Here is a 26,759-nt window from a genome sequence, read left to right on the forward strand (position 1 = left end):
TCGAAAAGGTACAAAGCTGTATGGTTTATGGGGGTTAAGCGTGCCAAAGCGACTCAGGCTATAAGGGACGTGGAAGTGAAGGGCTACGGAAATTCAGACCACCTGCACTCGAACAGCCGCAAGGAATCGCGCCACAAACGGCCTGCCGACCCTGGGTTCATTGTAAAAATGTGAAGTTTTTAAAATTTTTCAAGGTAGACTAAACAGATTTCAGTACTAGGCCTAGTCACGGATGCTAGTCCATGAGGCTGGAGTGGCTATCAGGTGGACAGCATCGTTCGAATGCACACCGTTCCATCGTTCGAATGTTGCTTCAGCACATGGAACGAAAAAAGCCGTTGCGCTATATGATAGTCGGGGACACTCGATGAAATATGTCGGAGCCGACGCGCGTAGCACAAAGGAAGCCGAACACGCAATGACCGGCTTCCCCACTCGTTATGTAACGTGAAGCTTTTGAACACAAAGAGCACGTCGAGGAAGCCAGCTGCGACGCGCGTCGAGTGCACAGTATACGCTTCGATCGCCGATGAAAACGAGAAAATGGGGCAGATTACGCGGTGATGGCCTGGAGACCAGTTACCAGGCAAATTATTCTTTTAGATTCCCTGACAGATATCCTAAATAGTCAAGAATCTGCCTGCCCGCGCTCGCTGTTTCACAACATGGCATGTCTTCGCGTTGCAAGAAAGGCACGGTAGTCCTCACCTTGTACGACGAAGTGCAGATCCAGCGCCGAAGCAGATGTCGTGGAAAGATTGTGCCGTTAGATATCCCTGCACGTAATTGCCAAAATCATCCGGATTGCTGCCGGCACCCTCAAAGGCCCTCTTCTGTGCATTCCAAAGAAGGCTTACCAGGAGCACTCGCCTGCGACATGATCTGAGCAGCGGCGTCATCCTACACTGATATCGTAGGCCCGTGCGATTCGGTGGAATGCCACGGCAGCAGATAAGATCGTGCTCACGTGCTCTACAACTTCCTCTTAGCTGTCTCGTGATCTCTCGCACGTGCGCTTCTGTGTTGGCAGCGAAAGCACAGGGAAATTTCCATTAGCTTAGAATAGAGGAAAATTTAAAAATTGGTTTTGAGGAAAGGAAATGACGCAGTAACTCTCTCAAAAATCTTGGTGGACACCCGAACATAATAATACTAATTGGTTTTTTGGGAACGTGAACCACGCCGTAAGGGAAGAGATAAAGGCGGGACTGCGAGGTGGTGGTGGTAGTGGTTTTATTAAAAATAATAGTAAAAAGTAAGGAAAAGATTCTTGCTAGCCCTGGCATCTGCCATCGGTACTGAAGCACCTGAGTTGGGGCAGCGGAAATAAAGGATAGCAGGCAGAATGGAGAAATGAAATGAGAGGTGAGGGGACAGGAAGAAAGGATAGGGGGAGAAGTAATATGTACAAACTATTTACACAATAAGAAATGTGTCCAGGTTGTGCGCGCGATTAGTTCATTTTAGAGGAATTAAATCACAAACGTGCACAGCACTGTGATGGTTACAACTGTAGTGGGGCGTCTAGTTATTAATCGTTCAAGGTAGAACTCGCGGAGCGTTCGGTCACTGCGTGTAACTACCTGACGGAGAACAGACGGGACGTCAAGCCCGTGTGTTCGAGGAATGCACAGATGCTCACAAAGTTCGCTCACGAGTGCGCGCACTGCCCTGCGGCCACATTAGCGTCTTGATGGAGTCTGGTAGTATGCCTTGCGCCCTATAGGCCGCGAGCATATCGCGACGAGCATCGGCGAACGCGCCACAGCGAAGGAGCAGGTTTTCTAGTGTTTCCACTGCACCGCATCCGTCACAAACATCACTCGTCGCGATTCCGTGACGCACCCGTCGTTCCCCGGGCCACACGGAGCCAATGCGCGCACGGAGGATCATTGCACGTTGTGACCTTGCAAGTGCGCGACAGCCGGTGACACTGTCGATGCGCTCACCTCCTGCGATGCGTGGGTCGGGGTGCTGCTTTCGGAGATGGTAGTGGATGGCCGCACGCACGTCCTCCAGCGCAAGGGGCAGATCGCTGGCAGATAGTTGGTGTGCAGCGGTCGCGAGGTCGTCAGCTTCTTCGTTGCCGGCGATGCCGCAGTGACCGGGAACCCACTGTGCACGCACGGCACAACCTCTCTGCGCGAGGCGCTCGATGCGCGAGTGAATTTCCCGCACTAGTGGGGTACCGCGGCCGTTAGATTGCAGGCGGCTGAGGGCGGCGCGGTAGTCACACAGCAGAGCACTCCTGGGCGGCGGAGGGCCGAGGGTGAGCAGCAGGTCCAGCCCGAGCCGGATCCCCATCAACTCCGCCGTGGTGGAAGAGCCCAGGAAGGCTGCGTGTTGCTGGCTGTGCAGTTGCAGGGCGGGGATGATGGCCGCCGCAGCAAGGGAGCAGCTGTCGCGGCCACTGAGCCGTCGGTGTACACGAGGAGATGGTCCTAGAGCTCCTTGTGTATGACGGTTCTGGCCAGCTGCTGCACAGCACAGAGTGGTGTGCTCCGCTTTCCCGCAATGCCGACAATCTCTCGCTGTACCTCCGAGGCAGCAGGCCAGGGCGCGCAGGAGCCGTAGGGGGGTGGGCCTTGTGTCAATTGCTCATACTCGAGCAGCGCCACGCCCATTCGTGAGCGCGGATGCGAGCGCATACGCTGCAGCAGCAAGCCGCCGTCCGGTGCGCGGTGAATGCGGTCGATGTGATTCAATGCCCTGCGCGCTGCTTGGAGCTCAAGTGGTCATGCTCCTGGCTCGGCCAACGTTGCTGCGTACTGCGATTTTTTGGGCAGGCCTAGGCACACGCGCACAGACTTGCGGTGCTGAAGCTCGAGTTTCTTCCAGCACGGCTTGCGCACCGTGACGAGCGGGAGCGCATAGAGCAGCGCCCCCAAAGCTGCGGCATTGTATAGACGCAGCGCGGCTTGCTGGGAGATGCCCTGGCCTCGAGCGGTGAGCTTGTGCACGGCGGCGGTGATCCTCTTCATCTGCAGACAGGCCTTGGTCGCAGCGGGGCGGAAGGAAAGGCGCCAGTCGATGTCCAGGCCAAGGTACCGCACCGATTTACGCCAAGGAATCAGAGTCCCGTCCAGTGACAGTGGCGCAAGGTGCGCGCGCGAGCGCGAAACGCAGGCCATGGCCACCGATTTGTCCGCGCTCAGCGACTGACCAAGGCCGCGCAAGCTGGCATCGATTGCGGTCAGGGCTCCCTGAAGGCACCCCCAGACGCGGAACGCCTCGCCCACGACTGCGAGAAGAAAGGAAGAAAGAGGTGCCATAGTGGAGGTCGGAATAATTCCAACCGTCTGGAGATGTTTGACGAGGGCACTGACAACTCCCAGAAAAAGGGGAGAATTTTTCATTCCTACACTTTGGCAGGCTTCTTTCGCTGCCGCTTTAATCAGTACTTTCCCTCACTGCGCGGTTGAGGTGTGCAACGACGTCAGTTTCTGCGCCTTTCAGTTGCTCGGGCCCACTTTTTGCTCCCCCGCAACAAAACTTTAAAGATACCATATGTTCTAAAATTTTTACGCCACATCGCATTGCAGTGTCGAAACATTCAATCGAAAGCTTTGCTGGCATAGTCAAGCCAAGGTCATCGGTGCCACAATATGACCGTGAAATGGAGAAGCGGCGGTAGTGTCGCAGCCACGGGACATACCACGTCACTCCTTGCCCTGCCGGGAGCTTTGCCTCTGGACGACAATGCATCGCATCGAACACAACAGCATTCCGCTGAACACTACAAAGTGCACCGGCGTTTTATAATAATAATAATAACCAGTTTTCGGGGAAAGGAAATGGCGCAGTATCTGTCTCATATCGTTGGACACCTGAACCGCGCCGTAAGGGAATGGATAAAGGAGGGAGCTAAAGAAGAAAGGAAGAGAGAGGTGCTGTTGTGGAGGCCTCTGGAATAATTTCGACCACCTGGGGATCTTTAACGTGCACTTACATCGCACAGCACAGGGGCGCCTTAGCGTTTTGCCTCCATCAAAACGCAGCCGCCGCGGTCGGGTTCGAACCCGTGAACTCCGGATCAGTAGCCGAGCGCCCTAACCACTGAGCCACCGCGGCGGGTAGGTTTGTAAAGTTTAAAGTCCTAAATCTGCGCCTTACGTGTGCTATACGCCGTTGAGGTGGACCCTACAATACACTCCTCGAGCTTGGACTTTGTTTAGGCTGCAATTAATTGCCGTTGCCGGGATTCGATATCAGACCTTGCACCGATGATCCAGTCGGTTGACAAAAGAGGGTGGCAGTGCGAGAGAAACGTATTTTAATAAAACCACACACTGCTTACTACTGACCGTGCAAGGCAAGATGATTATGGAAGCTTTCTTGTTCAGGGGGTGGCAGTCCCTATAGGAGTGGGAGCGATTCATATTGCGATAACAATATCCTGTCGGGCTTGAATAGAGTGCTGCTGTTTTAAAACAAGTTTGGTCGCTTGAACAGTTAGGAACCATTGAATGTACAGGTGCTCTGTGGCCTCACCTTCAACTGTGCTGAGTAGAAAGTTTTGATTCAAGACTTCGCGGTAATCTCGCAGCGTGTAGCGGTTTTTACATCGGCCTTCTTGCATTGTTGTACGGCGACTGAATAAGCTTTTTGTGTTATGTGTGCATATATACACACGCATGAATGGGAGTATCAGGTGTTTGTGCGAAGCCGAAGGCCGCGAGGGCGCAGATATCGCAATGGTTGCATGAGCCAAGTTGACGCCTGCTTTGTTGTTGGTCATCGAAGAGCACAACAGCCGTGCGACCTGTACTTCCAACATTGCTAGAAGCCGGCAGTGAAAAGTTATTGCGACTGCTAGGTGAAGGGAAAGTGTATGGGCCTGCCAACGGGCTCAAGCAGCGCCACAATCGCTGCCTCGTGCAGACAGTAGGAGAGTTGAACGATAGGATAGGATAAGAAAACTTTGAAATGTAGAACAGAAAGAGGGTAGCCAGAGGGCTACCCACCTAGACGACAGCCGAAAGGTCTTGACTCTCGGCGGTCACTTCGGCCAGTCGGATGAGTTGTAGCTGTGTCGCCGGGTCGGAGCTCAGTAGTAAGGCTTCCCATTCGTCTTTCGTCTCTATGCCTCGTCCCTCCCGGGGGCGTTGAGGACATTTGCGTAGCACGGGGTCCAAGGTAGCCCTAAGTTCGCAGTTTGCGCACTTTTCTGAAAATTTACCTGGGTGCATAAGACTCCAGAGGCCGGGTTTGGAAAGGTATAAGTTTGTAACCGGCGCATGCTGATGGCGTGTTGTATGGTCAAGAATCTGTCCGCTGGAGGAAGTCTAGCTCGTTGCAAACGAAAGGGCTGTGTAATTCCTCTGCATCCCACCATGCGATCTGTGTCTTTGAATGCCACCTCGCTCTGGTCCGCTCGGAAGGAAAAGCCTCGGGTGAAAAGGAAAGATTGAAGAAAAATGCGCGCGTCGCAACAACCGAGTCATCAGACGCGACGACGACGGTTTAACAACCGGTACCCTCGGTGGCAAGGAGCCCTCACCACATGCGCGAGAGCCCCTAGATCTTAGCGCCGTAAGACCAGGAGGCCACAGTCGCGTGTATTCTTGCTTAAAACGATGAGAAAAGTCGTTTTAAGCGACACGAGACAGATTTTAGCACTTTCGTTTCACAACACTTCTTTGACTGGCTGCTCGAAAACGGAATTATAAAGCAGCACTTGACCTCTGGCTGACTTTAAGGTCAGCCGGCAACACACTGCGAAATCGGCTTAACTAAGCGTAGTGTAGGTTTCGCTCCTAAAAGGAAGATCTGTGCGGAGGAGTGACAATTCGTTTGCGGTTCCCTTCGGAAGAGCTGTCAAGGAATAACTTCCACCGGTGTGAACCTTCTTTGCCCGAGTTCGAAAGATGCGCTCGAACCACAAAGTGAGCAAACGCATCCATTTTCATCCATCTTGTACAGGCGGGAAGTCAACTACAGATTATGAATTAATCTATTTAATTTTTAGTGCTAGAACCCTCGTGTTTACGACAGAGAGGGCAGCAATCTACAACTGTTACTCTTAAGAATCTATTACATCAAGAAGTATTTTATTCTGAACACTACGTGTTACTCAATATATGGTAACACGTTACAAAGTGCTCCTCACGTATATTGATTACTCATCCACAGTATTGCCATACGAAGCAGGAGATTGACTTTTAAAGAAGCTGTACAGGTGGCTGCCTTTTTTCTTCGAATCATTCACGCTGTTGCTTCGATGTAGGCCTTGCATACGACGATGACCTTAGGTAGACCGTCGTCGCTGATCAGCATCACAGAGTGTGTCTCGATGAAAGAAGTTCAGACTGCGAGCAGCTAATTCATTTTTTTTTGCGCAAGGTGACCGCCCAAAAACTGATGATGGTACGAATACCTGTAGTAGGTTGCGGCGGAAACCTGCCGTACTGCTTTGTGGCAACGGGCCGGGATCATTCCTGACAACATGACCGTTTTAGCAACTTGCCTTTGCGTTACTGTTCCAATGACTGAGTGGCTTAGTATCCACAAAGAGGGCTATTTATCTTTCAAGGAAGTGAATTAAGTAGTTCGTGTTTTATACAATATTTTTTTTCTACGAATTAAGAATATTGCTGTGGAAGACGCAAATATCCAAAAAGAAATCTGATCATTGGGAGAAAAACAAAGAAATTTAGGGGTCTCCAACAATTAAATATTTGCCAGACTTTTGCTACCACGTCATGCCCAAAAAATACGGGCATTATCTTAACAGCGACCTGCATTTTTATGAAGTAAAATAAATATGTACGGAGGTCATCACGGCCTGAACCATAAATTTAACGCGGTATCTGGACGGAGCTTCCTCCGCGGCATATGTGTTGCCGCAAGCGGGCCGCGTCGCAGCACGCGACTGCTGGTTATCTGGTGGCCACGGATCAGATGTTTAGACGTTAGGTCGTCCACAGTGCAGTAATTAAGAATAGCGATTTCGAATTATACACGCACAGTTGTGCCTCAGAGCACGACCTTCGTGCATGACGTGTCGTTGAACATATCGTCGGTCAGGCTTTTTTAATAGTCGGCGATTTTGCGGAGTGCCTTGAGGCGGCTGTGCTCGCCGAACTTGTTCAAGGACCCACACTGGTCGGCGTGGTCGTCGAAGTCGACGTCGTAGGCGATGATGCGGAATGTCACGTCCCGTGCCTCATTCTTTACCTTGCAGAGGTGGGTGTAAAGGAAAATAAATATAAAACGGCGACACTGGTTTCTTTATCTCGGACTCGGAAGCTTTCAGCTGTTCGCGAGTATATTTAGTTTACAATTATTCGATGGTTTATAGAGGGTTTTACGTCACAAAGCGGCTCAAGCTCATTGAAAGGCTCCGGAAATTTCGACCGGCTGGGGTTGGTTTAACGTACACCGACATCGCATAATTGTAAACAAAGCACAATTACGCAACACAGCAATATGCCGCATGGGAATTAATAATTGTTTTTTTTTGAGGAAAGGAAATGGCGCAGTATCTGTCTCATATATCGTTGGACACCTAAACCGCGCCGTAAGGAAAGAGATAAAGGAGGGAGTGAAAGAAGAAAGGAAGTAATAGGCTCCGTAGTGGAGGGCTCCGGAATAATTTCGACCACCTGGGGATCTTTAACGTGCACTGACATCGCACAGCACACGGGCGCCTTAGCGTTTTTCCTCCATAAAAACGCAGCCGCCACGGTCGGGTTCGAACCCGGGAACTCCGGATCAGTAGTCGCGTTGGCATTCTAATTGCGAGTGAGGTTTTTATTTAGAGCAAGACACCGTGGCAAAAAATTAGCTGCGGTTTAACTGCTGCTGAACCTGGTTTAAGAGCGGAAGCTATAGCGTATCGGGCAAGTAGACGCTGCTTGGCGTCTGTAACGTTGAATGCGTTCCGCGCACTGGATAGGCAGCGCGCCCAACCTACGACCTGGCTTGTGGCAGTTAAATAAATGGTCGATCGCGAGAGGTTGGTCAACCAATGAACGCTGGATCCGATTCTACCGGTCTCTATCGGCGAATCGAAAGGTCAAAGGTCAAGTGGTGTGACACCATGGTCGATCACATCTGATAAGACCTACAGCCACACTTTACCTCTGGCTCACTGGAAGGTCAGTCTTCAACGCACGGCGAACTAGGCCTTACCTATAAAAAAAAAACGTTTCAAACATCAAGTGCAATGCTGTGAAGGTTACGGAAGTAGTCCGAAAAAAAAGAGTAGTATCACTCCACATTGTTCTGTGGCCGAGTGCATTAACGAGTTCACTCCGGAGAGTCGACAGGCAACTCGAAGCCCACCGCGGTGGCTGCGTTTTTCTGGAGGAAAAACGCTAAGGCGCCCATGTACTGTGTGATGTCAGTGCACGTTAAAATCCCCAGGTGGTCGAAATTATTCTGGAGCCCTCCACTACGACACCACTTTCTTCCTTTCTTCTTTCACTCCCTCCTTTATCCATTCTCTTACGGCGCGGTTTAGGTGTCCAATGAAATATGAGACACTGCGCCATTTCCTTCCCCCGAAAACCAATGATTATTATTATTACAGGCAACTGGGGGTGCGTGGGTTCATAATAATTAATAATAATTGGTTTTTTTGGGGGAAAGGAAATGGCGCAGTATCTGTCTCATATATCTTTGGACACCTGAACCGCGCCGTAAGGGACGGGATATAGGAGGGAGTGAAAGAAGAAAGGAAGAATAGGTGCCGTAGTGGAGGGCTCCGGAATAATTTCGACCACCTGGGGATCTTTAACGTGCACTGACATCGCACAGCACACGGGCGCCTTAGCGTTTTTCCTCCATAAAAACGCAGCCGCTGCGGTTGGGTTCGAACCCGGGAACTCCGGATCAGTAGTCGAGTGCCCTAACCACTGAGCCACCGCGGCGGGGCGTGGGTTCATCCCAAGTTGCATTTCGCGTGATTTGAAGGGGAAACCTCGTTTTGTTCAGAATCGCTTGAATGCTAGGACATGCTCTGAGATGAACTGCATGCATCTGTTCATTTGATGCATACCGCGCTAATGTGAGCTGTCCGTAATACGTTGTCAATGAGCTCGCACCGGTTTTGGTCAGCAGTGGCTATTTTCTTCCAGATTCTGCAGCATTGTGACTACACATTTAGATGCAAGTGAGAGATTTGTGTGAAAGGATGAGGTCAATTCGTCTGGATTTATTAATTAGCACATTGGTGAATTCTGCGCCGTTGCCCGATTGCGTCAGCAACTTTCGATTTCGCCGTTGCCGAGGAACCCCATTCCTTTGTCGGCCTCTCTTAAGGTACCGGTCATTTTATGAATTGTTCTGTGCAACCGGTTAGCGGCGGATGCAATCTTCGCCAAGACAGCCTGGGACCGAATTTTGCGCTGTGATGTAGTCTAAAGTACTTTGCGAGAGCAGTTATTTTTCACTGATCGTAAAGTAAAGAAGGAAGATGTCTGGTAATTTAGAAACCTGGTTTATCATACATAAGCGCAGAAAACACTGATTAGTCGCCTATTTTCCGACTGTATATATGTAACATTCTCGCGCATATCTGCAAACATTTTTTTCTTAAGATATTTTTCGTTCATCAGCAAAGCGCGTTTTCTGTTGTCATTGAAAAGAGAGCTCTATAACTGGCCTGTTATATTCGGTATAAGAGCGGTATATTTAAACTGATGTGTCAAATTGTCCTTGCACACACCAACCAGATATGACCTGTTTCCCCGTGTTACGTGTTAAATTTAGAACATAGTCTTGATTCAGACAGTGACAGAGAATAGTACTGCCTCATGAGTTAGATTTGTTGTCGTGCACAAATGTATATGAAGGAAATATTGAGGCAAATCAGCCGGTATCGATTTTCCTGCTCTCCTAGAAGAGCAGAGGCTGCCCAGGCAGGATTTTCATGCAGCCAAGCCAAAACGGTTCGAGATGTGGGACCGTCGAGTAAGAATGCACAAGAAGTTGTACAACGCCATGAAGAAATATTTCGAAAGTGCAAACAATAAATCAGACAGGACAGTAAAGCATGTTGACCTCGCAGTGTTTGCGAGAAATGTATTATTCTGGAAACAGCCAGTGACATGGTTCACAGGGTATTTAAATTGAAGGACACGTGCAGTGCAGGTCCAACTGGACAGGGTGAAACAGGCATTGTATTTGTACTAACAAAGACATGGCTCGAAACAAATTCACACTGAACTGAGGAAGAGCTAGCTTGAAATCATCCACACCCCAAAAATTAAGGACAAAATATACACTACTGGCTACCTAAACACAGGCACTGCAGCACTGCATAACATGTCATAACGACCAGAGATTGACAGTAATGCAAGACAGCACCAAACCAGGACTCCCTTTTGAGTACATGAAGATCGGACACCCATGCATACCATTCCCAACCCTCGCACACAAAATGAGGCACATTCTTAGGGGCGCGTGATTGTTCGTAATTTCTGGGTAGCAAATTAAATGAATTCCTCCTCAATTAATCGAACGAATAAAAATTACATGTTCATAATTTTTAACAAATCGAATTTGCTCTCAAATTTTCAGACATTTTACGAATACACTATACAGAGCTTGATTAAGCTCCAGTGTATTCTTCAGCCATGAATCTTCCAAAAACTGCACACATTGATGGCGTGTACCGCTATTCATAATCTAATTTGAAAAAGTACTATTTGCCCTGCCTTACAAATTCTACTTCTATACAGACACAACACGACCACGCCCCACCACCTCCTCCTCTGCCACCACCACTCCCTTCACATCTACCTCACTACCTACACTACAAGTTACTGCCTGATACAATTCTATGCTAATGAGCATGCGCTTTTACGCGCATGCACAAACAATAGTTATCACAGCATGCCGACAAGTCCTCTCCCTTTCCTCGGTAGACTGATCAACACACACAGCCACATGCACACGTTTTTGCGTTTCCACCCACACACGCACAAAGACGATGACAGCATGCCGATGAGTCACATCTCTCTTCTTGGTAGCATGTGTATACTTTCCGAGTCAAACAAGTTCTTCGATGTCACTTAAATCTTCATCACTGAAATGAGTGCTCTAATCTTCAGAAGAGGAGTTGAACGAGTCACAAATGCGGAAGACAGCCGGTTCAATTACAGCGTAAACAATCATATCGCGTTGCCATGCTTAATTGCTCCACATCATCACAACAGTTTTGCCAGTTTTCCTGGATTACAGACGCCAGTGCTTCTGACAAGAGCTTTTCCACTTCAGCCAAATTGAAACATTTGTTTCGACTTGCGCTGTATCCCTTCACCTGGCTGCAAACAAGTTCGATGGGATTGAACACGCAGTGGTACGGTGGTAAACGAAGCACTTCGTGGCCATGGGTAGGTGCCAGGGTGTCAATACAGTACACAACACTGGGTGCGTTTACCTTTTGAGAAAGCTCCAGCAGTTCTGCCCTCACCGTGTCCTGTGACCATGGAGCACCTTTCATTGGGATCCAAAGCTGAATATCAGCGTTGCGTGTAGTCTTGGTAGGTGCTTTTTCAAGAGCCACGCTATGACCTAGAGCACTGTCTATGACGACAATGCTATTGGCCGGAATGTTTGGCCGAAGCTTGTCGGTGAACAACTTCTCAAACTAGTTGCCATCCATTTCAGAGTGGTAGTCAGTGTGGTTTCCCTTTTAGAAGGCAGCAGCGCCTGGCACGAATCCTGTTTCACTGCTCCCAGCATGTACAAGGATCAAATGGGCCCCTTTGCCCAAAGGCACAGCCACTCCATTTGTTAAACCTTTCAGGAAGGCATCCTGAGATGACCTCACAGTCTTGTCCTGCCAGACGCATTCTTTTGTGTGCCCTGCGTTGACCCCGGTTTCATCTACGTAGACGATGCACCTGCAAACGCGAAACAACCGAGTGCATGAGTTAAAGCTTGTAAGTAAACTGCAGCATGTAAGTAGGCAGTGCACTGCAACAAACACACTACTGAACAATGTGTCACAAACAGCCGCTCAAAGACAATCGACAAAAAGAATTATCTCGGCTTTGTTGCTCCCTTGTTCAGGCTCATATTTCGCACCCAATCGGCATTTGGTAGCCAGTTTATATTCACTGTAGGTTTGCATGGCGTACTTGATTAATTCGGCAACATTTGAAATCTCTTCACTTGCGGTGACTGCGAACAAAAATTGCCAACGTTCGCAGCAGTAGTGCCAGTAACTCACACCACCGGAGCAACAGGGCAGTGTACAAAGTGTGTTCATTCGTTCCTTCGGTGACGACGAGATGGCACTACCCATTGGAGTGCTACGACATTTTTGGCAGTTTTGTTGTTTTTGCTTGCCGCACCCCATACTCACGGCCTGTGAGTCGCGAAGAAGAAAAGATGCTTATAAAGAGAAAATAATATGGTAGTTGGTTACCATTGATGCCACCGAACGAGAGTTAACAATCCGCGAGACGGCCTGTGGAATTATGGGAAGGGCATAGAGTTATACAAACAGCAAGGAGAGTTCATGCAGCCAATTTCTCAGCTCTCAAATGCAGCTGCGCGTGCCAAGCTGGATTTCCATTGAGATAGCTTGATTGCACTTCAAAATTCGCTTTTCCTTTCGTGGGGCACCGGGGCTACATGACCAGCGAGACAATGCCCCCCCCCCCCCCCCCCGACCCCGCAAAAAAAAGGTTGAATAAATTGATACCCACGGAAAAGAATTGACATTCTGTCTTTCATACTTGCTGTTTTCATGACGTGCGGTAGCTACTCACTCGTCACGTTCGTGAGCGTGCCAAGACTCCAACGCTCGGTGGAGAGTCGAAGATGGCGAAGAGAGTCGGGGGACTCGGGTGCTATATATGGTTTTCCGGCTTTGCGCTCTGCGCGCCGTGGAGGGGTTTGAGGTCTATGTACCTGGGAACGACAAAACGAAACTTTATGAAAACCACATCGTCATTCACTCGCATATACAAGGTGTTATAAATCAGACTGAACGGATTTTTGAGAAGCTGGATAAGTAGGATTACGGAGAAGGTGTTTTCAGAGGGTATGCTGCGTTATTGTTGTTATCCACGTTCTACTGAAGGAAAATAAAGAACATTTCTTTTTCATTTGTTTCAGTCGACATACACGTTCCGCAAACGTACAAACAGTACTAATTAAACTCACACAACACAGAAAGACGGGTGGAATGGTCGCCATTACACAATGCTCCAACAGCTAGCCCAGCAAAATGTTCCGTTATACATGTTTCAACTGGACGCTGAGGTTGGTCGTATTCCTGAATACTCCATATGGCAGAATTCCCCTGGCCCGCCTGCTTTCTGAAGAAGTGCACGGATAGCTTATCAAGCTTAGTATAGGAGCTTGAAGCACGCTCCTCCCCTCACGATGCGCTCTTTTGGAAAGTTGCGAACGGTTGTCCCTGTTATAGTTCTCAGAGGCTATGTGCTTTAGCAGTGTTGGTAGCTGTGGCCACAGGACCATGTAAGTTGGAGAGATATGGAAGAGGCATTTAATGATGGTGCTGATGAATGAACATGTGAGCAATACTACTCTAAGAGTACATTGTCGCATATTGCTTACAGCGCAGGTCTTCGGTGCCTGTCCCTACGTTCCGCGTCGGCGTTGAAGGAGTAACCACTTTTCCAAGTAGCAGCGCGAATCGCCACCTGCAAGGTTGCTGCCACGGGAAGATTACGGAGGGAAGCTAGCAGCGTAACACGGCACCTTCCAGCTCTGGCAGGTCGCGTGTATAGCTGCGCTCATTTTTCGTATTACTGACTACCGTGGTCGTCTCGCAATTTTAGTGCGCAACGCTTAAGCGCGCGTTCGTGGGTTGAGCCGCGTCGCCGCCGCCTGTGTAACCGAGTGAACGAGAGTAGTAACTCTCGCTCATAGATGGCGCCGGAGTGGTGCGCGCCGTCCTCCATCGCTACTAAAGTAGTGGAGGTCTGTGGCGGCCCGCGCCCACGCGCTGCCTCCTCGCAGTCGCGCCAGGCTCCGCTCCGTTGGCGGGCGATGCTGGGAAATATGCTGCTCATGAGATTGTCCGCCTAGGCCACGCCGCTCACAGCGCTGTCTTTATAGTATAAACCATGTGCCTATATAATACAATACAAAATAGTCTCAGTCAGTTATTTCTGAATAACGAGCGACGAAGCCGGTGGAAATGGTTCGCCTGCCGCTGCCGCTAAACGAGCTACCTGATTAGAAATCCAGCGAAACGCCGCAATCCAAAAGTGCGCACCGTCGCCCAGAGGACCCTGCCGTTCGCGCTGCCAGAGCAGACAGAGCTGCGCTTAGATTTCCTTATTAGGGAGTATTAAAATGGTTCTCAATTTTTTAACTCGCTGTTGGATGCTCCTAATTAAAATTGGCCTTAATTCCAGCTTTCCATTTGTGCGAACTGATGCTATGGTGCAATCTACATCAAATTCTTTAACTTCTTGATTGCGTAGCAGTCTGCCACTTTTAAATAATACGGCAGTACTATCACAGCGAGCAGCAATCACCAACAAGACAATATATGGAGAGGAACGCCATTTTTTTGGTGGAGTCAGTTTCGCGCACACGTGACGCACACATTACAGATGTCGACTAGGCTGGCAGGCTGAGCGGTCCGCAAGTTGTACATTAGTCACCGCTGCAAATTATTCGTGACAACCATGCCTAATTACCTCGAATTCATACTGATTGATAGAAGGAAGTTGAGAATGAAGCTTCCGATTTTATGTAGTTTTTTAAATGAGAGGCCATGGATTCGCACAATGGCTACGAGCAACAGAAACGGCCCGGGTGTTATGCAAGGTTTCTGGCCTTCACATATGCTCTTTTCCTCTGTCCATTTCATTTGGCCTATTCAGCGAGTAAGAGTTTTTGGAGGACGAGACAAAATGCTGTATGCGAATAATTAATTTTCTTCACATCGAATCTATAAATCGAGCAGCAGCGGCTATCGAATGAGGGCACGTTGCAGGAGCTTGGCTCGACGATCATTCTTGCACACACCAGTGGCTGTTGTCCCGTACTGATCATTACTTTTAACGGGTACATAACTGCACCATATTGTTTACGAAGTTCACAAGAGAATCTGAATAAAGTTTGTGCAACCAAAAGTGCCACTCGTCAAACTTACCACTTTGTTTTCGAACATCTGGTGGTGCAGTTGGCACACAAGTTCAGGGCATACAGGGCGATATTCACTGCCTCGCACCGAGCTCTGGCTGAGGTCCACCAAGAAAATGGCGATGCCGTCCTGTGGACACCGTGTACACAGTTAGTCATGAGAATATTGCCATAATTACGGTGAGACTGCAGCTGCTTCTGTAGATATTTTATTGCGTTAGTTGTATAGTCATCATCCGAGCAACTATCCGTGGCTTTTGTGTCGCCGACACTGTTCAACACTTTAGTTTAAATGTGCAAAATTTTAAATACTCGCTTCGTGGTCAAGTGCATTTGATTAAGTGGTCGAATGATTAAAAAACAACCGTTCGATATTTTTTTGTGGTAACGTACCTCCTACGTGGCAATTTTTAGCCGGCATATTTAGAAAGTGCACTGGCGCTGCGGAACACTTAATCTCGCGAACAGCGGTAACTACAGAGCTTTCGCCATGCACGCGGAAAGCCCAAGTAGCATTCCAATATCTCGGGCTGAGTGAGAAGAGTAATGGTTATAAACTCTGGAGGAAAATATCTTGTGTATGCCCCCCAAAAATTGCAAATATGCCTATAAAATCACAGAATAAAATCAGAAGGACTGGATTTCGAAAGTGGAATTGAATCCGTGCAATGATCTTTAATGCATTCAATCACAACTAGTACAACATTGCATATTACAAATTATGCATACTGGCTTACCATAAGAAGCACCTTATAACCAAATTAAGATTTAATAAAGGCGATGTATCAGGTTGAACACGCGCCGGCCACCTTTTCTCCCCGAGAGGAGACTGCCACTGGTTGCATTTTAATTATTAGCGGAAACAAGGGCACCATGCAAAACACTAGCCTCGAAAGGTTACAGTACACATGTACCAGAAACTCTGCCTTTGAACATATAATTTTTTCCAACTCAGTGTTATATTTGCCTTTTGCCAGTTACAATCCCTGAACAGAAGTCTGCTTTATGCTGGAAAAGGCCTGAAAAACTGAATTTAGATTTTACAGCAAAAGCGTTCAAATTATTGATATGATGGATTACTTCTTTAATGTTTTTAATGAATATTTTTCTTCTTTAATGTGATAGCAATTAGATTTCCCGGCGACAACCACATGGTTGCTTCAAACCGAAATTCCCTTATCGACACCATCAGCACAGTAAGATTTGAAAATATGAGGATTAGAATGGTCGAGAAACTTCCGTTGAACTGTCACATGGTGTTCCACTAACTCCAGCCCCCCTTCCGCAAGAATACCCTCACTAATCTTCCCTAATATCCTAATCGAATTTGCTTGAAGGCGCCAAGTTTCTGTAAGTACTTTCGCTATTGATAATATAGCTAACAAGGAAGTTTGACCATAAATGCAAAACTAACAAATTGTGTTTTTTCGTTCAAACAATGCATTCACGTTCCTGCCTTTCTTCATATGGATTGCGCTGCACGTGGTCATTACAACTTGTCAGTTTCATTCACGCAGGATTACTGATATTCCAGAGAAGGCTGTGACAATGGGTGAGGCCATAGATATGTTTCAGCAGAAAAAGTTTTTAAATTGCAGACTCGGTTATGTGTATGCATACGGCGTTTTTTTGGCAGTATACATTATTATTTTTTCCTTATAATCTATTACTCTAAGTAATAGGTGCAATTCAATCTTTTCACTTCTTTAATTCTCCCTCTCAGTATTTGAGACTGTCGTACGTAGCATTGCATGAAGTGTTGTGTAATTTTTAGATATCCTTGTAAATCACATGTCACTGTATTCACTGCGTGCATATCACATATGCATGTGTCCGTATTTTTCGGTCACTTTGTCTTTCTCAGTGCGTGTACGATATCAACTGTAACTCTATATAACCGGTGCAATTCATCCTTTTACGATCTTTATTTGATCCTATCAGTACAGTGTATCTGTGACAGTCGCACTGTTGCTGGAAGCGCTGCATGCAATGTAGGTCCCGAGGCCTCGTCAGGTGTTCAAACATGCCTTTTGCATCGGCTAGCCAGACATGATGAACACAATGAATGTATAGTGATGTTAAACTTTTATGGCGCAAGGGCATCTGTGGCAAAAGAGAGCCTTGGCACACGGTTTAACTTCTATTTAAGTTGGGGTCTAACACCCATTTCCCAACCCTTCTCTCTGATTAAAGTGAGCAACAGGCCAGGGGAAGCTTGTTCCATTGTATCACCGGCGGGTACCCGGTGGCACCGGGGATGGAACACCACATCTCCCGCATGCCAGGCGGATGCTCAACCAATAGGCCACCACTGCGATTACAATATATATATATATATATATATAAAAGAAAAGAAAAAAGAAAATTCCTCTATGTACCTGGGTTTTCGGTGACTGTTCGTTTCCTTAATATGTTTGTCAAACGAGCCCCTCAATTTCATTTGTTTGTCTACTAATAGCTTAACGGGGGTCTCGGTTCTGGCAGTCTTGATGCCATAGGTAGCATAAGAGGGCTCTCGCACAGTTTCCGCCCTCGCCGATAGATGACGTTCTACGTCACACTTGCGGTAATACAGGACGTGCTACGTCCACCGCTATGAACGAGGGTGGCGCTGGTGAACACTCTCAAGGTTCGCTTACACGCAAAAACATAAATACCCACGAAAGCAGAAGATTGGACAGCCGTCGCCGTAGCTCAGTTGGTAAGAGCACCGGACGCGATATTCGGAGGTCGTGGGTTCCGATCCCACCGACGGCATGGTTCTTTTTTCTGCTGCTTTATAAGTCATTTTCTTCAAAAAGGCAATTGATTGGCACTAAAAATTGAAAAAAAAAAATCCCCTGTGTACCTGGGTTTTCGGTGACTGTTCGTTTCCTTAATATATTTGTCCTATATATATATATATATATATATATATATATATATATATATATATATATACACATACAGGACTCACCGCGGTAACTGCGAGGTTAAGCCACCCGACCACTGAGCCAGAGTTCCCGGGTTTGATCATGGCCACGCCGGCTGAATTTCGATGGAGGCGAAATTCTAGAGGCGTGTGTACTGTGCTATGTCTGTGCACGTTGAAGAGCCTCAGGTGGTCGAAGCTTCCGGAGCCCTTCACTACGGCATCCCTCATAGCCTGAGTTGCTTTAGGATGCTAAACCCAATAAACCATGTACAGGGCGTCCCTTCTAACTTTGGCCAGGGATTAAAAACATGCCGCAGCACTCTATGACGACACGACCAATGCATGTTACAGGCTAATGTATGGCTATTGATATCACATTGCTGAACGACAGAGATTCTCTCCATAACCTATCTACACAGCCAGATTTGGGATCTGCTATATTTATAGCACTAATCCCTTTGGCATAGGTGCCGTAAAAATCAAGGATGTTTCCTATGTGCTCGAATGGTGGTGCAATGTTTAAGGGAACACTCCAATGGGGTGTATATTTGCATAAGGTAAATGTTTTACTAGCATCCACCCAAGGGTAGTCATTCGGCTACAAAAGAAAGCTGTGCAGCACTCACGGGAAGCACGTATTTGAAAGAATATTCGTTCTGGCTGCGAAAACCCGCGCCCGGAGAAAGACTAACTTTTCTTCAACTATGAATTATGTGTGAAAGCTGTAGGATATTTATTTTAGCTATATGGCAGTGCCTGTGTCAATGCTAATAAGTGCCTACTCCCTTAACTATGTGCTGCAATTCATGTCTTCAGTTATTGCTTCAATCATCGCACTCAAGCGAGGTAAGAACCATATTTTAAATTTTTGTAAGCAACTCTCCACCCGAGGGATGAAACTCAGGTTAATTGAGCATATAAATAAAAAAATTCGATACTTTAGGGAAGAAAAGATGTGCCGTTTTGCTTCACTTCCACTTGTACATACAGGAAGAGGATCAGATGCTTCCTGCTGAGAATCGCCAACCTAGCTAATCAATTAGAAAGGCATGGTCAGAATAATGAGGCGAAGAATACTCGTTTCGCACAGTACATCAAAAGTGGTGAATGAAAGCTTGGGCTCAGCGTTGCCTTGGCCATGAAAGCCATCTCATAGATCAGCAATCACTCACCTGGCTTTTGTAGTGTGATCAGGACAGTGACGCTGCTGAAGTGTAGCAGCAACTTGGAGAACGCGACGCAAGCATTTCACACGATGGCGCTGTGGACTGGCTGCTTTGTCTCCTTCTAGAATCGTGGCGAGGTTGATCGGTCTGCAAGATAGAGGCCATAGTGATCGCCATTACGCCGTGGTTACAAGAGCTGCGCACGAGCTGAACGGCACGCGCTCAGCCGCGCCTAGTCTCATAGAAGCCTACCATGAATTTCTGTAAAAACATGCGGCAAAAGAGTGCACATGAGTGCGGTCAAGATAACTGGCATGTGCGTGATGCTGACCAGTCAAGGGAAGGGGTAAGAGTGGCTCGTTATGACAAGCATGATGGAAATCATCAGTGACTAAATCCAAGGAGCAAAGCTAGAGGGATGATTGTTTTTTAAATTTGCGGTGTTGATCAATGGAAGATTAATAGCGCAGTTATTTTCTCGCTTAAAGACGACTGATTATAATTACAAGAAAAAAAAAACAAGCACATGCCGTCTGTGGGATCACAACCAAGACCTCCAACTTTCGCATCCGGACGTGTTAGTAGGAAAGACAGGAGAAAATGAGGTTGTCGTAGCGCTGGGCACCGGATCGTCACGCTCGATGGATGGATGTAAGATAGGAGCGCCTCCTTTGAAACAGGGTGGGGCCAGTTGCCACCATACTCTGTTTTTTTACTCTTTATATTTCTTTAAGCAATCGGTGAGACATAACGATGTTATTTACAAATTTGCAGTGTTCCCATAAATTGGATTTTTTAATCTTGAACTTGTAAGCTTCATCACCGCCATGCGTTTGAGCCACCAATCTTCCAATCGGTTTTTGCTGAGTTCTAGAGCAAATTCATTCACATGACCTCTAAAGGGAGATGAAGGTTAAGAGGGAAGGCAAGGATGTTAACCAGAAGGGTGTCCTGGTGCCCTACCCTGCACTGGGGAAGAGGGATTTGTTTTCTCTAAACCCTAGGAACACAGGGAGAGTGACTGCGCCTGCATCAACGTCCACATGGATACCGCCACATTCTAGAATATTATGTCCGATTTTTTTCTAACAGCTACCACTACTTCACATGTATCACCTTCTTGCTTAAATTTCGTCTTGTTGCTTTACGTTACAGCCACTGTGACCTAGCATCAAATAGTGGGGCGCTGTCTCTTCAGTTATCATTGGAACGTTCCATCCTGATTTGCTTTTCTATTTTCTGTACAGTTCTACTGTAACCTTCATATATATTGAATCAATGCAGTTCTTGCCTTATTCATTTTTTTGGCGGCTCAGTGAGAACACCAGGTCCCAGGGATATCCAAATCATAGCCATATATTTTAATATCTTTGAGTACTTTCGAGAGATGCTCATGGCAAATCCTTGTTTTAGACATCCCGATACGTTATCCGGTGGATATACTGTTTGAGCGATATAGTACAAACACTAACTTGGTATGCATATTCTTTCTCTAGAAGTGTCCGGCATCTCTTGGATATACCGTTTGGATGATATTACGAGCATTTAGTTATATCACGTCTCAATACGTCTGCACAATGTTCGCGACGAAGATTTCAGAGTGAACTCTTTATCTACAATAACATCTGCTCATTTTCATTTTGTTTGTTTCTTCACAGATTCACAATTGAATGAAATAATATTGCTTAAAGTGAAGGAGACACTGTCTTCAAAGGAGGGTCTTAGATTTGCAGTATATAAGAATATGGAAATCCTTCGTTCTGTGAATGTATGCTGAATAGGGTGGTGCTGCATGACTTGTTTGTAGCGTTTCTGTTGCCAGATCTGTGCTTCGCCTGTCCTTGTGGTTAGACATGTTTGCCGTAGCAATGTGTGATACTAAGCAGAGTTTTCCTGTAAGAACATCAGCACTGGGCGAAGTGCCCATACCATTGTAAACAGCTGCATTCATTTCTTCACGACGAAATCGCAGATGTACATCACACTTTGCAAATATTCTTCACGTGGGCCGAGCAAGTTTTTTACCGGGCTCATAAGAATTTCGCGGAACATAAAATCGCACAACTGAAAAAGGCGACGTTGTCGCATAGGCTAAAATCATAACTTCCGATTGATTAAGTTAGAATACCCGAATAACTTTTGATCTGATGATACTAAGGCACAAAAATTCGAGGTACAAAGCAAAAAACTACCGGTTCGCACTTGTCTGCTTATGAGGGGAAATGCGAAAGCCTTTCTCTGCCCTCTCTTTCTCCAGCCTATTTTGAAAATTTTATTTGCGTTTGTTGTTCTGATTGTAATTTTTATTTTATATTTTAATAAATTTATTTTACATGTTTAATTTCTTACTTCCATTTTTATTTATTTTGGTCGTTTTCATTTTAATTGTTAATTTTTCATTGATTTTGTTTTTGTTTCATAATGTATATGCCGCTTATCAACAGTTGATGGACAGTTAGTGCAGACAACCTCCATCCAAAAACTTCTGTCCAGAAACTTCTGTCCTCAAACAACCGTCTGCAACGTCCGTCTGCAAGTCCGTCTACAACGCACGTCCACGCCACTCATGAGACAAAACAGGCTTGCGCCTTAATAACAAAGGTGATAACGGGCAACCCTGCCGGACAGACGTGATCAGTGGAATTGGTTTTTAAGTTTACGATTTGCGCTTATCCTTGTATGGGATTGTATGTAGCATAGTCCATTGCCCTTAAGCAAGACATCCCCAATATTTCAATGTTCCAAAGAGTGCACATGAAGCTTTGCATTTCGGAGCGCAGTTCTGTGAAGTCTCCGTCGAGGCTGTAAATTAAAAATAATCCTAAAGGATTCTGGTTGGGTTACTGGGGTACGAAACCGAATCGTTTTGGTGGCATAAGATGGGACTCTGATTCCCTTACCCTAGCTTGGAGTCCCCCTTCATCAGGTCAGGAATTAAAGGGTTTTATTGGGAGTCACAAATTCTCTTTGTGAGGCGCCAAACGTCGGCTAGGATGGGTCTGGAGCTCTCGATTTTCGCTCGGGCACAAATTTGAGATACCTTCTTGGTTACAAATCATGTCTAAGCGTTGCAAGTAATGCACTGTACGAGGAAGAAGGTACAACTTCTGCGCAGACTATTCTCGACCTTTCGCGCTCTCAATGGGAGCCTATGCATAGAGACACTTTTTTTCTTTTTCTCCAGGCTCAAGGTGTTGGCCTTGTTCATTTGATTGTTCAGCAGCTCGTTTCACGGTGTTTCTTATTCTAAGCTGCAAACCATCCCTTTCTTCTAGCGGTGCTTAGAAGGCGACTGAGTTGTCGCATGCTTATCTGTTTGCTTTGACTAGTCATGGTTGTAAGTGTGCTTTGTGGGGTTTCCTGAAGAAAGTTGCTGATACCTTTGGTTCGGTTTATGGGCGTTTAACGTGCCAAAGTGACTCAGGTTTTGAGGGACACCGTAGTGACGGGCTCCGGAAATTTCGACCACCTGAGGGTTTTTAACGTGCACTGACGTCGCAAAGTACACGGGCGTCTAGAATTCCACCTCAATAATAATTCGATTGCCAGTATTTATTCGACCTGTCAAGAAAAAGTAATAACAGAATTTCTATTCCCTGTGCCTGTGAATTGGCAGCCTTCCATTCGTTTCGATTTCAGCGAATATATGTTCAGTCAGCTGGAAAAATCTTTGTTTTTTGTGCTCCATGCTTTGACACTACCCTTAAGGGTCTAGCTTCGCACCAAAGGGAACTTTGTGCCATGGACGGTGAACTTTCGCATGTGCGGCCAACAAGAGACTATCCATCATTTCTTTATAAGGTGCCGTGATGCACTGTTTTTCCCGACATTCTTCTGCAGTAATCAAAAAGGACATTGAGATAGTGCCGTACACCATAAGGTTCTTGCCTCTCCAAAAGGAGTCCAGAGCCGCATGATGGATCGACATGCAGAAACCCTCATTCATTTAGGTCTCTGTTCAGTAAACAGTGCGCCTTGGTGCGGGTTGTTTATTCTGCGCAGGACGAACCGCCTGAATGGTTGCCGGCTCTTTACGCATGGGTGTGTGAATTTTGATGTGCAGGTGGATTCGAGTGCAGTGTGCGAACACGTGAGAATGTATGTCTGCATTGCGAAATAGTGTGTGTGTACGTAAATAATGTGGTGGCACAACGGGATTGATTTCCATGCAATACAGAAGAAAAAGCATCATCGTGCCATGTGTATTGCATGGGCGCCTGGCACTCAGAGGAGCCCGAGTTAAAACCCCAATGCTTCGAATTTCATTTTTGGAATGACGTCACGTGGGAGGTACGACTTCCTGCATACACATTTTGTGGACGCCTTCTGCAGACTTCTGGCGACGAATTTTTCTTCGCATGTGGCATATAATACTTTCGCCTTAATAATTACAAGTAAACGATATTGCATTCATCAGCTCAAGTGGTCTTCGTTGGATCAAGTGGTACACAGTGGTAACATTTGTGTGATTTTGTTTGTTCTCCAGGAAAGGCTGTCTGCCAGCAAAAAAAGTGTGCAAAAAAATATGACGCGTATTCGGGGCACAAGCCGCACAGAAAGCCATTAAGCAATGAAAGAATTTTCTAGCTCAGTCAATCATGAACGTAACTTTTTTTATCACTTACTGGGCTGCCAGCAGATGAAGCACCTCAAAGCTCGCCAAGTTCAGAGCAGACGAGGCGACACAACTGACTCCGTGTAATGTTGCACACCTCTACTGCCAACAGCTTCCTGCAAAGACCATGCATAGACATGACCATTCGTGGAGTGAAAAAAAATTTGTTGCGCTTCGACTGCTGCTGAACGTGGTTAGAGAGCGAAAGCTGTGGTGTATCGGGCAAGTAGGCTCGGCTTTGCCTTTATAACATTGAGTGGCGCGCACGCGGCGAAGCTAGGGAGGGGAGTAGTAAAGCTTTCGCTTTAAAATTATGTTGGAAACAGCTGCTGCACCTCCTCGCTGATGTCAATTTCTTAGTCGCATGGTGTGGGTAATGGCTAAACTATTGCACTCACAGGGCTGACAACAGATTGTTGCCTCCTTTTCAGAATAAATAAATCTTCAGGGAGGCACACGTTGGCTCCCTAACGCACTGCGAACACTCGGCACTCTTAAAATGCTTAATCTAACCTGTAGTAAAATGTTTCCGCCGTTCGGTAAACGAATCTTCCATCTTGTGCTGGGGAGGAAAGGTGACACATTCAACCAAAATGCGTTCCAATCTGCCCGAGTAGTCACTGGCATTACAGGACGTGCGCAAAACGAGCTTATTTCGACACTTGGTACGGACCAATACACGGACACTTGGTACGGGCCGTAACACCAGGCAGTTCAGTACGGTTAGACCTTGTGAGGCATTGGAGGTCGCTGTAGATGTAGTGCCCATTGTCTCAAATGCCAAGGTCAGGGTCAAATGTCAAGGTCAGGTACTCAATGCTCATATTCATAAACACGTGGTCATACTACCATAACTAGTGCCATACCAACACTAAGTGAAGTTTGGTTTGGCATTGTGAGGCATTCATATTCTCATTCACATCGAAATCGGAAGTTGCACCCCGAGCAAAGCTCTCGCTCCAAAGGTACCCCGGGTCTGAATGATTTGACTTCTGTTTGTGCAAAAGGAATAACCCGACACATTATTCAGTTATCACCTCGTGGTTTGCTTCGTGCGGTAAAGAAAATCGTGAGTGTAAAGGATTGTTTCAGTCAGAAAAGGGCACTTTAAAAACAAAGTTTCGGTATCACGCTCTTCGGACGAATGTAATAGAAATTCATGATTCTAAGGGAACTCGTTTTCTGCTTTTTTTTTGCAACAGGGGACACTTTGGCGCCCATGCTTATGAAACCTTACATACAATCGTGTTACCCTCAGGGATGTTGACCTCAGCAGTTAACATTCATTATGAATTTTGTGGTCCCATTTTGCTTCGCGCATCTTAGCCCTTTAATGCTTGGATTAGAAAGGAAGGGATGAAAAATCAGTACCCCCACTTTATGCTTCCTATCGTGCCCGCTTTCAAAAGATAAGTTGAAATTTTGTGATAGCGCTGCCAGATTACAGAGAATCATCTGCCACAGGGGTGTAACCTAGCTTTAACCCACCTCTTACCAACCTTCTACCTTTTAGCCAAGAAGCAATTAGATCGAGCTGATTTAAAGACCAAGTCGAAGGCTGGGAACCACCTCGAAGGCTAAAAGAGAGTAATTATTTTTGTTAAAAAAATGCGCCAAATGTAGGACTCGGGCTTCAAGTCGCACATTATCGTCGGCTTTTTTTATCCCACAGCTCACTTCCAGCGATGCTAAAGGTTTTGACTGGAAAGCAATTGGTGTTCAGAACACATTGACATGAAACCCTGTGACCAGGCGCCACATACTGACGAGTACATGGCGTGCAACTAGTATGTCACGAACTGGTGTAACTTGGCTGGAGAGGGTTAAACAGCGTGCGATACGAAGCCTCTCTCTGATCGGTGCCGCACCTTTGAAGCGCCTCCTCGACCGCACCTACGATACCTGGATTCGGACACTGGGCGTAGCGTCCAACTCTTCAAGGGCGCTGCTAGGCTCGCTTGAGACTTCTGCGAAGAATCAGGTCTTTTGCACCACCTTTAACCGACCTCTTAGCAACCTTCTGCCTTTAAGCCAAGAAGTGACCCCCTTACGTAAACATAGCATCACTCACTCACTTTTTCTTTAATTTATTATGTTTTATTCTTCTATCTACAATATACACTCCATGTTGTACTATGTACGTTCGGAGTTTTCCATTCCTCTTGCCAGTTCTGCATACAAGGTGCGACAGCGTTCATAATTGTCAGACGCATTTATAGCTGAATTAATAGGGGCGGTTGTGGAAAGTCTGCGTTGAACGACGCTGGTTAATCAGATTTCAATGTCCTTTTCATCAATACTTGCTAAAACTGCCGGAGGTAGTAGTGAGACTACCTACTTGTATTATGCCACATTAAGGAGGCACACGAAAGAACTCTGCATGACTATTCACCCGTGCCGCCTCAAGAAGCACGTCGCCTTTCTCGCCAACTTGCTTCTGGGTCAACAGGGAGGCAGTTTGCCAAGTTCAGGGCATGGAAGACGACATCTGCTGCCATGAAGAAGATCCGAACGAAAGCATCCATCTACATCCAAGATGCCGAATGCTGCCTGCGAAAACCAAGAATAGGGATTTGCAAATTGGGAACAGTTTCAGTGACTTTGTACGCTGATGGAAGCTTGAAGAAATTAAGCGATGGGTTGCGATTTTTCTTACACCCATGTGGCGGATGATTGCCGCGTTTAAATCTGTACACAGTATGAAGGTAGAAAAAAAACTCGTTATCTGGCATGCGCGTCGCTCGTCTCCTCATGGCCTCCTCCGGTTGCTCCACGTGGCTGTCTAATCCACTGGCAGCGATTCACCTCTGAAAGCAGCTCGTTGAGTGCTTGCCTCCAGTAAATGGAATTTCAACGACATCTGTGACTTGCATGCGTTTATAAATCATGCAGAAAACAGAGGTATGATGCAGGTGAATATTTAGGATGCGTGGTGTCTGTCACTGAAAGATGTCCCGAAGTACGCAATGTCTTGCAGCAGATC

At 46.8% G+C, this 26,759-nt stretch overlaps 1 long non-coding RNA gene across 1 annotated transcript; it reads right to left on the reverse strand.

Annotated features, from left to right (window-relative positions):
* Window positions 1–19,205: 19,205 nt before the first annotated feature.
* On the reverse strand, window positions 19,206–26,196 carry LOC144101136 (uncharacterized). Its single transcript, XR_013307940.1, has 3 exons — window positions 26,169–26,196; window positions 23,787–23,892; window positions 19,206–19,308 (listed from the first exon to the last, which is right to left on the reverse strand). It is a non-coding gene; the product is annotated as an uncharacterized LOC144101136 (long non-coding RNA).
* Window positions 26,197–26,759: the final 563 nt, after the last annotated feature.

Source organism: Amblyomma americanum, chromosome 8 (genome assembly GCF_052857255.1).
Source record: "Amblyomma americanum isolate KBUSLIRL-KWMA chromosome 8, ASM5285725v1, whole genome shotgun sequence".
NCBI lineage: Eukaryota > Metazoa > Arthropoda > Arachnida > Ixodida > Ixodidae > Amblyomma > Amblyomma americanum.